Raw genomic sequence first — 17,588 nt, 5'->3', positions numbered from 1 at the left:
AGGAAAATGGGAGAGTGTGAGATTTTTATATAAGTGCTGTGGGGCTGGAGTATCAAAATGCTTAAGGGGTACACAGCCAAAAGCACAGCTGATGCAGAGGAGAGGGCGGATAAAGAATGGCTCTACTAATTGCTTAATATTAAAATGGATTGAATTCCCTACTCGGTTCTCCTTAAATACATTGGTTGCCTTCTTATAAAACTTCACATTAAGGAAGAGTCACACTGGGTTAGTCATGGTGCTGCATACTGCATAAGCCTTGCCCGAGACGTTTCTTCCGACACCACGGTGTCCTATCTCCAAATGGGCTTGCGTTGACGGCCAGCTATTCCCAAACTCCCTCACTGCACTCTAGCTCCAACGTGTACTGTCAAAACAGGTGCTGGGGCCGGATGGGGTGTAGGGTGTCTGGAGAGCATCGTGGCATAGGGGAAAAAGCATAGGTCTAGGAGTATGAGGACCTGGGTTCTAATCCTGACTCTCCCAGTTGTCTGTTGGGTGACATGGGGCAAATCACTTCACTTTCCTGTGCCTCAGTTCCCTTGCCTCCAAAATGGGAATTCAATACCTGTTCTCCCTCCTACTGTGAGTCTCATGTAGGACCCGTTTATCTTGCCCGTAGTACAGTGCATGACACATAGTAAGCACTTAGCAAATACCACAATTCATAATAATCATTTATTATAATGATCATGACGATAATAATCATGATTCACAATATCATTATTATTGTTACTATTATGAGAGATGCCTTCTCCACACCCCAGTGGCAGGAATACTACACGAACCCCCCCCGGCATGACTGAGGGGCATTTAAGTGTGAGGGTGGGAGGAGCCACAATACCAGTTCACTGCTCCAGTGAGGGAAGAAGGGGTCCAGGGTTGGGGGCAGGGGAGGAGCATGACAGATTTGGGGTCCTGTAACTACCAAGATCCTCCCAGTGAGCTCCCTGGCTCTATTCCACTTCCCCAAAGGACTAAGCGATTCTGCCCTCCCGTCAGAGGAAGGAAGTGTAGCCATTTTCTTGATAAGCACGCTCAAATTGGTGATGATCGATTTGTGATGCCAGCAATGGAGAGAGAATGGAGATTTTACCCTTTTCAGTGATCCCCGCCACAATCAAGAGAAGATAGAGCTTGTGCTCTCTGTGAGGTGGAGTTGGGAGGAGGAGGAGGACAAAAGATAGGGGGAAGAAGTTAAGGAGGAAAGAAGGACAGGAGGAGAGAAGGAGTGACACTACAATAAAGGCCCAAACAGATAGGCTCTTCTGCAGCCAGGCTCCACTCTCTTCAGGGTGCGACTGGAGAGCGGGCTTTATTGGACTGTTGAACATATGAATGTAGCATTTGTGACCTTCTCAAAAAAAAAAAAAAAGCAAAACCCACCACTAGAAATCACTTTTTCTAGTTTACTGAACTATGTGGTGCTGTGTTTTAGTTCCCTTTGATTATAACCACTTAAGAAATAACAAATATTCCACCCTCAACCCCCTCTGTTCTACTTCACTTTGAGCAAACAGACATGTCTTTTCATCTGCTTCCACTCCTCTCTGGAGATAAACCGTCCTTTCTTCCCCCACTTCTCCACCAAGGCGGACCTGGCTTTCTATCAGAAGAAAATGAAACTTGTGTGATCTCTCTTATGTGAAAGCTTCGGTAGGAAGCAAATGAAAGGAAAAATGGTTATCAGGTGATCACTGCATTCAGGAGCACAGCTTATTACTGGGCCTTTGATCTGCCTCAAGTGTTTCAGAGAAAAGTGAAGCTTATATAAGTATGCATGAGGAATTTCTTGTTAGACTTTTTGGAATAGAAAAGCAACCCTAATCAATCAATCATATTTACTGAGTACTTATCTGTGTGCGGAGCACTGTACTACGAACTTGGGAGAATACAATATAACAGACACATTCCCTGTCTACAACGAGCTTACAATCTAGAGGGGAAGACATATATTAATATAAATAAATTAAAGATATATACGATAGTGCTGTAGGACTGAGGAGGGCGGGGGTGAATGAAGAAAACAAAACAGGGCAACACAGAAGGGAGTGGGAGAAAAGGAAATGGAAGCGTAGTCAGGGGAGGCCTCTCGGAGGAGATGTGTGTTCGATAAGGATTTGAAGGTGGTGAGAGTAATTGTAAGATATGAAGAGGGAGGGCATTCCAGGCCAGAGGCAGGAAGTGGGTAAGAGGTCGGGGGCAAGATAGATGAGATCGAGGTACAGTGATTAGGTTGGCATTACAGGAGCCAAGTGTGAGGGCTGGGTTTTAGTTTAAGTAGGAGAGCAGCAAGGTGTGGTAGGCAGAAGCAAGGTGATTGAGTGCTTTAAATCAATACGGTTAGCACTTACACAAGGCTAGGCTTTGACAAGTGACCTCACCTGATTTGTGGGGCAAAAGCTCCTATCCACAACATCCCCATATTAGATCATTAATAATCACAACTGTGGCATCTGTTTGGCACTTTCTTTATGTCAAGCACTTTCTAAGCACTGGGGTAGGTACAAGATCACCAGGTCAAGCACACTTCCTGTCCCACATGGGGCTCACAGTCTATGCAGGAAGGAGAACTGGTCTATTAATACCCATTTTACAGACAAAGAAACGGAGACACAGAGAAGTGAAATGACTTGACCAAGCTCACCCAACAAGCAGCTGGCAAAACCACGACAAAGTCAGGTCCTCTAATGAGCATATTATTGATATCTTACACCCTGATTTTTATTGAACAAATTCACTGACACCAACACACATACTGGTCACACTCACTGAGGTTTTTTTCTTTTGGGGGGCGGGGGGGGGCTTAGTTGCAATTTCTTATTCCTATTTCAGCCACTAAGAGCCCATAAATCGGTAACTTTTTTGCCTCATCCTTTCCCAGGCCACTATCTGGAGGGAAAAAAAACACCCCAAAACAGGCAGAGAAAACAGTGTAAATGACTTAAAACAAAGATATGGAGTAAAAGCTGGGTAATAATAATAATTAGTAGCAGTTACGGTATTTTTTAAGCACTTACTATGTGTCAAGAACTGTTCTAAGCTCTAGGGTAGATACAAGTTCACCAGGTCTGACAGTCCATGTCCCACATAGGATTCACAGTTTAAGTAGGAGGGAAAAGAGAATCCAGAGGTTTAAACTTCAAATGTCTGCGCTTAGCGGTAAGTGTCCCCCAAATTCTCCCCATACCGACCCTCTGCCCTGATGTGTGTGGGCAGACACCCCGGGAACAATGATGTGTGGAACAGTGGGAGTTGTTGGGCCAAGGTAACTCCCAAAGATCTAGAAGGTTTTAGAGAACAGCAATCTCCCCCAAAGCTCTGGATTAGCAGGGATCAAATATGAATGATGAGGCAGAAAACATGCAACAAAAAGGCCATCTTGGGAGAAGATCTAGACTTAAAATGAGGGTGAAATCAAGAGGCTCTCTATTTGAACCAGAGATGAAAGCTTCAAGTTCATTTCTGTTCCAGATGTCAGTAAATAGAGTCACCATTCCACAACTTTTCCACTCACACTCTCTCCTAAGCAGCTTTTCTTCTTCTGGGGGTGATAACCTATGCTATGGTCTCTCTTTCTTTCTTTCCCTCTCTCTCTCTTTTTTAAATGGTATTTGTTAAGCACTTACTGTGTGCCAGGCACTGTACTAAGTGCTGGGGTAGATAAAAGTTTATCAGGTTGGACACGGTCCCTGTCCCACATGGGGCTCAGAGTCTTAATCCCCATTTTATAGATGAGGTAATCGAGGCACTGAGAAATGAAGTGACTTGCCCAAGGTCACTGAGCAGACAACTAGCAGAGCTGAGATTAGAACCCAGGTCCTTAATCCTGAGGGCTGAAACACTTTATTGAGTGTTTATTTCGCTCTTTATTTTCTTTAACTTCAACTCCCTGATTCATCTTCTGTTTCAGTCCTGGCCTGGAATAATGATGGGGCAGCAGGAAGAGAACTGCCTGCTTCAGCTAATCAACCGCTAGTTGTCCTAATGAATTAAACAAGTGTTTCTGGCCTAGTAATTTGAACCTCACGTTGCCTTGCCTTACAAATGGAAAGGAAACTGATCTAAACAATAATCACCTCATACAATTTGGCAAAAGAAGCATTTGGATGTATTTAAAAAAACAACCACCAGAAATATTACCATCCTTCATATTCCCACTTGACCAACAGGGTACTGTAATAAGAACTTACAAACCTTAATAAAACCTTATTTCGAATGGATCAAGGAATAGTGAAGATGGAACCAAAGTACACACCTTCTACCCAGGACAACTGAATGCCACTTTGGAAAGGGATTCTGTCATTTCTGATAAGCGGTAAACTGTTCACAGACTCTCATTTGAAACAAATTAACCGAGATCATAAATCCACATAACAGATGCCCGGCAGCTGAAAACCACACTTCCAAATATTTTGTCCTAAGACCCAAGTTCCCGAGAGCCAAGGGGATTTTGATGAAAAGACCTCTTTTGAACTTCTCTAGCTCCTCTAAAGACGTCTTCACCTTCTCGGGACAACAAAGAAACACAACCTCCAATTAACCCTTCCTGAAACAGTAGGCTCTATGTTTTCTTGGGAGACAAGGGGGGCACCTAACAACCAGGCAGGGCCATAATTTGGGTCTGAGCCTAATTAGGAGTAATTGTGGGGTCCTTGTCACTTCAGAGGGAGGTTTTTCACCTGTGGAACAATTATAGTCTTCAGCACTCCTGAGCCATTGTGGTTTCATGCTAAACTGACTGCTTCAGGCTCAAGCCCGATCTGACACCGTAGATGGAGGTAAAATCAGTCAGGGCAAAGTTAAGTCTTTTCATTTGGGGGGCCCCCCGGTGATGCAGATCCAAAAAATGAGTCTGTGAATTTAATGGTTTGAGCCAGATGCCTATACGGAAGCCTGATGAGTGGGTCACAAAAGCCTGGGGATTAAGCAGGGAGGAGGTTCTAGTAGAAATGGTCTGGTCCCTGCAATTTACACTCCTGGAGGGAACAGTAGGGTCTTAGCTGACAGACGATTACTCTCCCCCCTTCTAAACCTTACCGAAGGCACCTCTCCTCCAAGAGGCCTTCCCTAAGGCCTCTTTTCCTTTTCTTCCACTTCCTTCTGCATTGCCCTCACTCCCTTTATTCATTCACCCCCTCTCTCCCAGCCCCACAGACCTTCTGTACATATCAGTAATCTATTTATTCATATTAATATCTGCTTCCTCCTCTAGACAGCAAGCTCGTTGTGGGGAGGGAATGTGTCTGTTATACTGTTACAGCGTACTCTCCCAAGTGCTTACTACAATGCTCTGCACACAGTAAACGTTCAATCAATGCGATTGACTGACGGGGGTCTTGGATTTTCTTAATGATGATGATGATGATGGTATTTGTTAAGTGCTTACTATGTGCCAAGCACTGTTCTAAGCGCTGGGGGGTATATAAGGTAATCAGGTTGTCCCATGGGGGGCTCACAATCTTAATCCCCATTTTACAGATGAGGGAACTGATGCAAAGAGAGGTTAAATGACTTTTCCGGAGGGCTTATTGCAGGGTTCTACACATAGTAAGCCTTCAATAACTATTATTATTATTAATAATGGTAATAATAATTATAACAGCAATAATGATAATAATAGTGGCATTTGTCAAACACTTACTACATGCCAAGCACTGTGCTAAATGCTAGTCTACATATAGGATAATCAGGTTGGATGGATAGCCCCTGGTCCCATTCAAGGATCACATTCTAAGCATAGAATGGACTTGGGGGGGGGGGGGGGAAGCATGTTATCTGTACTTCATACTTCCCTCCTTGATCTGGCAAGAACAGGGTGTTTGAGATCAATAACCACAGACGTCAAACTAGACTCTCCAACTCGGGTGGTAAGCAGGTTTGGGGGGCCGGGAGGTAGGGAGAGAAAGAGCTGGCTCTGTCTTTCCCTCTCCTCTCCCACACTCCTCTCTCCATCCCCCAGATCCCTGGATCCTCGCCACAGAACTCCCAGGAGAACCCCCCCGCCAGCCCCGCCTGCCGTCCGCCCTCCCAGAAATCACAGCCAAATATGCGATCCACGGGCCTCTCTGGGACCTCCCGGGAGCCGTGGCCCAAACCGCCGGGCTTCCCTGAAGGCTTATCGGACTGCCTCTCTCACCACCTCCGGTTCCCCAGCACCCCAGGTGCCTGGTGCTAGACGCGTTATAATCTCAGAACTGTTTTTACCCGCAGGAAGTCCGCCAGCACAGAGAGAACCCTGAAGCAGACAGGCTCCTCCTCATGCCTGCTAGAGAACCTCATTGCTTTGTTCTATACCTGGCGTTGAAGAGTCGGGAAAAGCACCTTTAATTTATTGATGATCAACAAATCAAACTTACTCTTCAACAGTTAAGTGCCTGTGAGTGTTTCAGCTTCAATAATTCTGACGCTCGAGACTTACCTCCAGGAAATATCATTTGAGAAAGTATTCACGAAACCCTCACTGAAACTGCTGTAACTAAAGACGGCAGAGGCAACTACGACGAACACTGTATAAATTCACGTGGGGACAAATAACGCTATCATCGGTAGAAGACAAGCTGGTTTTACCACTTTAAAAAATTATATTACTATTACTACGGGAGCCCGAAGCCAAAGAGATCCAGGAGTAAGGTGGCTTGCTGCCAAGCTAAGGAATTTTACTCACCACTAAAACCTGCTCTTTGGCAACACACATTACAAACACCATTTCCACTAGGACCAGGGATCAGACTTCAATCAGCAATTCGCTCCATGCCCCAACATCACCAGCCGCCCAGGACCAAGTCATCACCAGCTTCCTTTAAAATTCACACTTCGGCTCTGACAATTTTGCTAGTGATACTGTTTCTACGTCTACTACTGCTGATATTTAATAAGCATTTACTCTGTACCAAGCACGGTGGAAAGAACTGAGTTAGATACAAGAGAACCAGAACGGATATCCCTGTCCCACATGAGGCTCCCTAAGAGGAAGGCAGAGCAGAATTCTGATTCCATTTTACAGATGAAGAAATGAGGTGCAGAGCGGCTAAATGACTTGGCCACCATCACCCAGCAGGCCAGTGGCAGAGCTGGAATTAGAACCCGGGTCTCAGCGCCGTGCTCTTTTCCCACTAATGCCTGCTGCCTCCCATTAATCATTCTGAGGCTTCTAGACGTACCACTGTTACAGGTGGTTTAGACAGGTGACCAGCCCTAGCTCTGACTTCTGAGGAAGCAAGTTCTGTGGTCAAAACCATCCGGATCTGATGCCTTCCTCCTGAAACCTCCAAGCAATGAGGAGACCCCGTCCTCCTGAGTCTCACAGGAGCCTTTCCTCCTCGAAGGGAACGAGGGTGACCAAAAGGCTTTGCTCAGGTCACCCTCGTCATTCTCTTTCAGAAGAATGGGGAAGGGAAGAGCAAAGGACTGGAAGCTATGACCTGCCTGGCCTGATCTGGATGCTGCAACTGTGTACAAATCAGGGGGCCCCCCACCCCCGCACCCTGCCCTGGTGGCCTGTTGTCACAATCTTTGATCTGGAAACTGCTGAGTACCCCCACCCCTTAGAAAATCCCATGGGGAACAACAGCGTGACCTGGATAACTCAAAGAAACCAACATTCGGGCGGTGAGCGTCGATACGAACGACTCCCATCCGACAGGGACAGTTATGGAGACTCTTGGGAGAGGACTTCTTGGGAAAATGCTTACAGGTGCTCAATACTAAAAAAATGTCCCTCGTTTGTGAGTTGCTGGGGCTTTTCTGTCACAAAGTGAATCTCATCGAAAAGGCTGCATGTGTCTGTGCCCAGTAAAAACAAAACAATCAGCTCCAAAAATCTGTTCATTGAGGCAATACCGCTCTCCCTTAGAGCTGAGTGAGTTTGTCACGGAGACTCACACCCACCCGGTTTCCACCTGGGCTGAGAGATTTCATGCCAGAGCACCCTGCGGCTATAAACAAATTTATTAGAGCTCTGGCAACGCATTCTTAAAATCAAACTCCATAGCCTCCGGGGCTCTGTTCAAGCCACAGCCCCATTCCTTTGGTGGCGCCAGACACCTCCTCCCCAAAAGCAGACACGGCAGGTCAATGAAAGCAGAGTTTCTCATTCACCGGGCGTGGAGTAACCGGTTTCGCTCCACTTTACCTCCTTAATACCCTGTTAGAGCAGGCTGCTTTCTGATCCCGATTTGTAAAACGGTGCCCCGCGCACACAGCACTCTACACAAAAGCCGTAGCAATTAAAATGAATACCGTCTGGGTCATATTTTGGTGGTTGGGTGTGTTGGGCTTTTTTTAATTCTATAAAAAGAGATACTAAAGTAGAAATGATAAGAAGGAAGAAAAAGCAAACAGGTGTTTCCAAATCAGTCACTTCACAAGTCAATTACCAAAGAAGTCCTCTTTTGTTTTCTGCTTTATGGCTATTTGGATTTTATCTATTTCCACTGCCCTTATTCTGACCTTAAGGTTGCATTTAGGGGAGGGGGAAAGAAGAGAAGAAAGGGGAAAAAACCCCACTATTTCATCAGTCTGCTTTAATTGTGAATGGATACAAGCTTCCTGGATTGGTTCTCCCCCCACCCTATTATAGACTGTTATATGATCTTAGCTGTATCCTTTGTTTTCGGCTGCAAAATCAAGATTGGGGCGTTTTAAATTTCAGGGCTTAAAACTAGGAAGAAGTTTACAGGACCGCACCTGGACACTGATCCAACCTTTCTGTGGGGGAGGGCCAGAAACAAAACAAAAGAACCCCCCAAAAACCTGACAATGAGTCCGTCTTCACTTGATCAGAGAAAAGGGACCCAGAAGCAGCCCGCAATTTTCCTCTCAGAGATCGGACTACCCTGTCAAATAGAAAGCAATTTCCAGGATTTCAACTTTGCTCCTGCCTTTCCGCTGGCAAAACGAGCTACGAAGCACCGACCTACAACGATTCAAAAGCCATGGGTTTCCTGCCCATATTTTCTTTTAATTTATTTCAGATTAATTGTGCAAAGTAATCTTGCGTGCTGAACTTTTAATATCATCTGACTAGACAGACTTTTTTTTGCGACTGCTCCTTTCCCTTTAAAGCTGTGCCAAGCCTACAAACAGAACCCTCAGAGGTGACTTAACTGGGCAAGGTGATATAAAAGGCTATTGTTTGGCGTTTTACTGCAGAAGGCAGAAGCCAATAAGAGAACTAGTCACGTACCTTAATTTTGCAAAGCAACATTTTGGTGGTAAAACAGGTGTAAGAGATTGCATGGTAGCTCGGGCTTGGCCTGAAAATTCGGAGGAATGTGCTACCAATGGCAGGGAGAGAAATCATCCCACGATGCCAATATTCCTTTAAAAAATACTAAGGACTTGCTTCTCAAACTAGTGCGTTCTGATGGATTCACTCATCCACCTGAAATAAATCCAAATATCAAAATCCAACAGAAACCCTCTAAACTGTAAGATGCTTCTGGGTAGGGACCGTGGCTACCCAACTCTGTTGTACTGTACTTTCCCAAGTGCTCAGTACAATGCTCCGCACACAGTAAGCGCTCAATAAATACCATTGACCGATTGGATGATTGTCCACTAGGAATGAAAGTCTTGGCAGTGATCTCCTTTCCAAGATGCAGGGCAAGCGTTTCACATCGCGGCACGCCCGGGTAATGAGGGAGGCTCATTTCACATCAACAGGGCCAACTATGGACTCCTACGCTGGTTCCATTAGGAGATGCAAACTTTGCCTTCCTTGGGGGTTGGCTGTGAACTCCAGGTGCTGTATCAGCCAGAGGCAGGATCAGTTCAGACAGCGGGGAGTTCCCTGAAAGCACCGAACTCTTGTCCCCGGCCCTGAGCCATAAAATACCTTAGTCACTGGCTTTCACCCGACTCTCATTCACTGTAGACACTTGGAACTTCTGGCTCTCCCAAGCCTGGTAACCACATCAGAAAGTGGAAAGATTTCTGTCTTCGGCGGTGGCAGGGCCGGAAAATGAATGGCAACGACAAGCTCAGGAAACGCCACCTTCTCCAACGAGCCTTCCCTGATTAACTCCTGACACTCCATCCCAAATCCCGTCATCCCACCAGCCACCGTCAGCACTTCCACGTTATTGATTTACAAGATTTTTCGGCAGCACTGACAGCTATAAGTGTTATCGATTGTGCAGGCTTACCATTTTTGCTGAGATTACTTTATTTGTATATATCTCTCACCCCCACTTAGAGTAGAAGCTCCGCCACTAGTCTGCTGTTTGATCTTGGGCTAGTTACTTTACTTCTCTGTGTCTCAGTTCTCTCACCTGCAAAATGGGGGTTAAGACCCTGAGCGCCATGTGGGATAGGGACTGTGGCCAACCCGGTTATCCTGTAATCTACCCCAGTGCTTAGTACAGTGTCTGGCACACAGTAAGCACTTAACAAATACCACAATTATTATGATTATCATCATCATGGATAGGGAAAGTATCTGCAAATTCTTCTGTACTGTACTTACTCTCCCAAGCGCTTAGTTTAGTACTCTGAATGTAGTGAGTGCTCAATAAATACAAATAAAAACAATAATAGAAATAACAATAATAAAGCAATCAGTAAATCAGTCATGCCTGTAAGATGTTTTTCTGTGGATAAATAAGCCAAGAAGGAAGACAGTCACAAATTGGCTGATGAAAAGAGATTGCAAGAGCCTTGATGTAAAGAAAAAAACCCACCCAACATTTCTCTTAACATGATACTGTTCTCTTCCTTCAGTGGGATCTTACGGTGAATTAAAAGGGCTTTAAACAGTGGAAAACTTTCTTTCTCTATACCTTGTGATACGGTTTGGGAAAGGTAATTTTGGGTTGGATTTTTTTTTTTTTTGGTGGTTGTTTTTAAATTAGAGGATTACGGTTACATGCTGATTCACTAAAGTGTATTTACACCCAAAATCCAAAAGATTACTTATACCTAAAGGCAGCTTATTTCAGGGTTTAATAGTCTGCAAGAAAACATGGAAAATAATAGGTTCCTTTGTTCTATTTCCAGCTGTTAGTTTTGATAGTTTATTGGCCCCCAAAATAGCCAACCCCACCTACAACTTGGTGGACCCTCTCCGAGGACCCAGAGGACCAGACTGACTATATCAATCAATCATATTTATTGAGGATTTACCGTGTGCTCTGCACTGTATTACATGGTGGGAGACTACAATATAACAATAAAACATAATAGACACATTCCTGGCCCACAGTGCTCTTCTGCCTTTGAGTTTTGTGGTGTCATATAAGCCCCAGGTGGGTCACGGAGTGTGTCCGACCTGCAAGAAGCCACGTTGGATAAAGGGGGTTTTCTATTATTTATTGTGTTTCAAACATATTTTGATGTCAGTTGAACATACATGTTTAATTCCACTGATATTTATGAGGGCGGGAGCGACCAATGTAAAAAATTCCACTATTGAAGTAATTGGTCGAAATCTAGCTGAACTTATTAGTAGCAGATTACTATTTTTCTTTGAATAGCTTCCAACTTGTTACTTAAAGTAAATCTGAGGAATCTTCGAGAGGAGAGAAGCAAACTATCTAATTAGATACACTCTGATGCCAACTGTGTCTCCAGCCTATTAGAAGGTCTTCAATGGAGCTTCCCAGAAATCATTTTCCAGGCTAGGCAACACCCCATTTCCATTACCAACAAATGCTTAACTTGCTTTAGCATTTACAGTAAGATTAACTAGCTCTTGAATTCCACACAAATAGCTACTTCTACTAATTGCTCAGCCATCTTTTGCGTATCTGTGGTTAGTTAAACTTCAGTCACAATTCTGACCCTCAATTTCTTTTTCATTTGAGGAACCCTACCTTTCTATATGATTGAATCAAACCTTTGATGCAATACAAACTCATCATTAAAGGATTGGGTAATATTTTCAAATTGACGCAAATATATGCATTTACATGGGTACACAACTAGGATCCAAGCAGTAATATTCATCTATATAGGCTGAAATTGGGAGGAGGAGGAGAAACTTCTTAAAGAGAGAAGCTGATGACTGGGAGAGCTAAATCACTAATAAACAAGCCATTTCTCATAATGGGAAGGAGGACCACAGCAGAGCATTTTAGCAATTGCTCTATAGGAGTAGCCAGAATTTCCACAAGTAGGAAGAGCCCATTTTAAAAGACACAGTGAAGCAGAGCCTCAAACTTTGAGGTCCAGCTGCTGAGAGACCTTAGACATGGACAGCCCACCCTAACCCACAGGAATGGAGAGGCTCTTTGAGGCTCTTTGGGAAGATCCTTACCGACATCTTTTAAGCGTTTAATCAGCTAGCCCCCTCCTACCTTACCTCCTGATCTCCTGCTATGGCCCAGCCTGCACACTTCACTCCTCTAGAGCCAGTTTATTCGCTGTACCACAGTCTCGTCTATCTCGCCACAGATCCCTTTACTACATCCTCCCTCTGGCCTGGAACTGCCCCCAACTCCGCATATTCCAGACCACCACTCTCCCCACCTTTAAAACCTTATTAAAGTCTTTAGGTCACATCTTCTCCAAGAGGCCTTCCCAGATTAAGCCCTCTTTTCCCCAACTTCCTCTCCCTTCCATGTCATCTGTATCCTTTGGACACTTGGCATTACACCACTTACGGACATACCCATAATGTATTTATTTACATTAATTTCTGTCTCCCCCTCTAGACTGCAAACTCACTGTGGGCAGGGAGCATGTCTACCAATTCTGTGCACTGTAATCTCTCAAGCATTTAGTACAGTACTCAGCACACAAAAAGCACTCTTCTTCCATCTCCCTGTGTCGCCCCACCCCAACTTGTTCCCTTTGTTCATCCTCCCTCCCAGCCCCACAGCACTTACACACATATCTGTAATTTACTTATTTATATTAATATCTGTCTCCCCACCCTAACTCTAGACTGTAAGCTTGTTGTGGACAGAGAACATGCCTGATTACTGCTGTACTCTCCCAAGCGCTTAGTACTGTACTCTGCACACAGTAAGTGCTCAATAAATACAATCAAATGAATAAATACCACTGATTGAATGATACAGTGCATATATGATGTACTTGAGAAACATATGCGAGAAGGCTTCCTTGTCATAAACAGATTCCTCAGAGTACCCCTATGTAGCAAGTGGGCCTCAAAAAGAGAAACAAAAATGTACTTTTATCCTGAAAGCCCCAGCTTCTGAGAACCTACTTTTATCAGGCTTTAAAAGTCTCCTAAGAAAAACACTGAAGAAAAACAGTGGTGGGAGAATTACCATGGCGCCTACATGGCAAGTGGAGGCAGTGTGGCCTAGTGGACAGAGCCTGGACCTGGGAGTCAGAAGGGCCTGGGTTCTAATCCTGGCTTGTCTGCTGTGTGATCTTGGACGAATCACTTCACTTCTCTGTGCCTCAGTTCCCTCATCTGTAAAATGGGGATTAAGATTGGGAGCCCCATGTGGGACACGAACGTGTCCAGCCTGATTATCTTTTATTTACTCCAGCCCTTAGTACAGTGCCTGGCACAGTATAAACCCTTAACAAATATCATAAAAAAGTGTCCTCCTGGGTGGGAGAGGAGGCAGACATTCCCATTCCCCGCCTCCCAGGCTAACTTCTAATTTCTCAGATACATGTGCACTCAACTTGAGCCAGTGACTGCACATTTAAGGACTTGGAATGATTTTGCTGCTTAGGAGGCACTTCAAAGTAGCAAGAAAGTCATGATAATTTTCTCTACAGACCTGGGGTGAGTCGAGGGGGGCAAGAACGAGCTTGCTTTGCATACAAAGGGGCAACTACAGTATTCTTCTGCAGGGTTATTCGTGCCTGCGGGGAGAATGTCTCTCTGTCTCTCACCTTCCCCCATCTTGTCAACCTTTGATGTAAGGCAGACCCGGCCTCCAGTGGCACCTGTGGTCTTGAAGCTCTGCCTCAAATAGGGCCCTGCTGCCATATGTTAGGAGTGGAGCAAAAAAGAATTCTCTGTGATAGACAGGGTTTATTGAGGGCTTACTGTGTGCAGAGACCTCTATCCAATGCTCAGGAGATATAGAAGTTAATCCTTAAGTAATGGGGAATGTAAGTTATGTACATAGGGGTGGCAAGAGGTTGGGTTGCATTATAGAGCCTTTTGCCCTCTGCTGCCTCCCCGCTCCCACCCACTCCTGGCCGCCCCTCGAGGCCCTTCTACCAACTGACCCATATGGTCAAAAGTTTGTCTTGCCGCTGACAGCTTTCCCATGTCCTCCCCCTGGACCGGACTCCCTTCCCCTGCATGTATGCCAGCCCACCACTCTCCCCAACCTTCGTAGCACTGTTAAGGTCACATCCCCTCCAAGAAGCCTTCCCTGATTAAGCCCTCTCCTCCCCCGGCCCGCTCTCCCTACCGCGTCGTCTATGCATTTGGATCTGGGACCTTTAGACATTTGATATTTGCCTCACCCCCAACCCCACAACACCTGTGGGAAGCGGCGTGGCCTAGTGGACACAGCATGAGCCTGGGAGTCAGAAGGACCTAGGTTCTAATCCCACTTGTCAGCTGTGTGACCTTGGACAAGTCACTCCACTTCTCTGGACAAGTCACTTCAGTTCTCTGGGCCTCAGTTACCTACCTCATCTGTAAAATGGGGATGAAGCCTGTGAGCTCCATGTGGTACCGGGACTGTGTCCAACATGATTAGCTTGTATCTACCCAAGAATTTAGAACAGTGCTTGACACACAGTAAGTGCTTAACTAATATCATTATTATATCTTTATACATTATAAATTATTTATTTACATTAATGTCTGTTTCCCTCTCTAGACTGTGAACTCGGTACGGGCAGGGAACGGGTCCACTAATTATGTTGTATTGTTCTCAGTACTGTTGTACTGTTCTCTCCCAAATACTTAGTGTCCTGCACATTGTAGGCCCTCGATAAATAGCACTGATTACTGCTCTTTCCCTCTCTCTCTCTTTCCACACCAGAGAGCCTGGGGCACATACTTTCTAGGTGTGATGGGGAGAACTGAGTGAAGAGAGTGATTATTTCATGTGAAGAAAGCTGGCAGCATTTAGCCCTCGCTGGGCCTAGCACCCCAAACCACTAATGGGAAGGGAAGAGTGGGGATCTCTCCCTTTAGAGAAAGCTTAGGAGAACAATCTGCCAGTGTTAAATGAAAGAAATGTCCACTTTCAAGTTAATATAACGTCTGGCGGGTGGAGGCTATTGAGTTGTCTGAAACCTTCAATGGGGAAAAATGACAGGTTTGCAACCTAATTGTTTTTGTGTTTTAACAAGAATCACTACTAGGTCATTCAGAAAATCTCAGAAGCTTTGATTTCACAGCTGGGTCTTGCATCGGAAGCAAGATATTTCTCCCCAGACCTTCCCTTACCACCTTCACAAACCCTTCCCCTCCCCTGAGGGAGCTGGGAACAATTCTTTTTAGGCTTATCTGCCCTTCTTTCACTGGGTTTGGACCTTTTTATCGAGAACATATCTAAAGCACACATTTTCCAAGATCAGGAAATACATCCTTGTTAAATGACCAGCTAAGACATCCTGCCTTTCTGTTTACTCACCATGGGGTCACTTTCTGGTTAAAAATTATCTTTCAAGGTTCCCCTAGATACCTTACACCCCTGAGAGAACACCCAGAATTGATCTAATGAAAAGCCTGCCTTTTGACAAAGGATTCTGTTTCTATTTGGCCAGGGGAGCCGAAGGTCTAAAGTAAAGCCCCGCTCAACCATTGCTCTTTCCTTGCTTGGCACTAGCTCTAACCCACTTTTACATTTTAGAAATCAGCCACTCAAGTTGTCCAACGCAGTTCCTGAACAAAAGTTTTTTGGAAAATCACTACTGTAATTTCCTGCCGCAGTAATACAGGTAATTACTATTTTGATATCATCCCGTTACCGCTAACAGTATAAACGGCAAACACTAAGAGTGGTTATCTCTTATTATGGATATAATCAGAAAGGACTATCAAAGAAAGCGGGTAATTCCTTCTAATGAGATCTTCCTAAACACAGACATTACCGGAAAAGGTATGTTCTTAATGCAGCATCTTGGCCATTTGAATTTCAGCTCCGTAATTTTTAGGCATAAGGGATCATTTGAAATTGGGTGTGTGAAAGTGGGGCTGAGGTTGCACTGATGCCGGCGGGTCTGACTCAAAGTAGAAAGCTGCATTTTCTAACAGCTCGGAGGAGGTAAAGCCAGTTAGGCTTCCCTGCCCTTGCGTGGCAGGTCAAAGGAAAATAACGAACGTGGACCCAGTGTAAAACTCGGTATGCGTGGCCTCTAACTTTAATTCCCCTTTCTTTGGGGTTTTGAGAGAACTGGAATTTACGGAGGATTAGCAGATTTTTTTTTTTGTATTTGTTAAACACTTACTATGAGTCACACATTGTTCTAAGTGCTGAATAAGGTACAAGTCAATTAGGTTAGACACAGCTCCTGTCCCTCGTGGGGATCACAGCCTAAGTAGGAGGAAGAAGAGGAATTTAGTCCCCATTTTACAGCTGAGAAAACTGAGGCCCAGAGAAGTTGTGACTTGCCCAAGGTCACCCAGCAAGCAACTGAAGGGGCGGGATTAGAGCCCAGGTCCTCTGACTCCCAGGACCGTGCTCTTTCCGTTAGGCCACTTCACTACGTTTGTATCCTCTTAGCTCCTTGGCAGGGAATGGGTCTACCAGCTTTACTGTAATGACCTTTCCCAAGCACTTAGTAGCGTGTTCAGCACATAGTAAGCACTCAGTGAATACCAATGATTGTCACTTGCTTGCGTCCAACTCTCCAAGCACTTCATACAGTGCCTTGCATCCAGTGGACACTGTAAATACTCATACTACTGGATAGGGTGACCAGGAGCAGGTGAAAGATATAAGGATGGACAGGAGGCGTACAGCTGGGTGACCCTGGCCAAGTCACAACTTCTCTGTACCTCAGTTTCCTCAACAGCAAAGTGGCGATTCAATTCCTCCTCCTACGTAGACTGTTAGCCCCTTGTGGGATGGAAACTGTCTCCAATCTGATTATCTTGTTTCTGTCCCCAGGACCTAGTACAGTGGTTGGAACAGAGTAACAAACCCCACAATTATTATTACTATTCTAGCATGACACTTGTAAATGTAAAGGCAGATCTTTTGAGGAAAACTATTTTTGTGTGACCCTCCTGATTTCCAAAGACTATTTCATTCTGGTCTGGCCTGAAGGCAAGGTGACGGACTCGCTTGCCTTCCAAGCTCCCTCTCAACCTGTCTGAGAATCCTTCAAGCCTGAAGTCTCGGAGGGATTTCAAATTTCTTGGGGTAAATGAGGAGGGGTGGCAGAAAAATCATCTCGCAGTGTGAAAGCCAAGTTTTCTGGCATTTAAGACAAGTGCAAATCTGCAGCTGCTCTATTTAAGAAGTTAATGGCTTGAGGCTGTGTTTCAGCCATTACCCATGAAGCAGGATCCAGTTAAGAGTGAACGTCATCAGCCCTGGAAAAGGGAGAGCAAGTCTCGACAGAGTGGGACTTTCCCCTTAATATTACGCTTCTCGGCCTTTCGGATTCGATACAAAAATACGGTGAGTTCAACACTGCTGCGGCGGCTGCAACTGCTTGAAGGCATCAGTGTGATCCTGCGTCTGCAA

At 45.1% G+C, this 17,588-nt stretch overlaps 1 protein-coding gene across 3 annotated transcripts in view; it reads right to left on the bottom strand.

The window, feature by feature from the left end:
* Positions 1-17,588, bottom strand: part of FREM2 (FRAS1 related extracellular matrix 2) — a 73,330-nt gene that overhangs the window by 29,852 nt on the left and 25,890 nt on the right. The window lies entirely within an intron of this gene.

The sequence above is a fragment of the Ornithorhynchus anatinus genome, chromosome 20 (assembly GCF_004115215.2).
Source record: "Ornithorhynchus anatinus isolate Pmale09 chromosome 20, mOrnAna1.pri.v4, whole genome shotgun sequence".
NCBI classification, from domain to species: domain Eukaryota; kingdom Metazoa; phylum Chordata; class Mammalia; order Monotremata; family Ornithorhynchidae; genus Ornithorhynchus; species Ornithorhynchus anatinus.
Note: the sequence above shows the minus strand (reverse complement) of the source record. Positions and strands in the feature narration are given on the sequence as shown.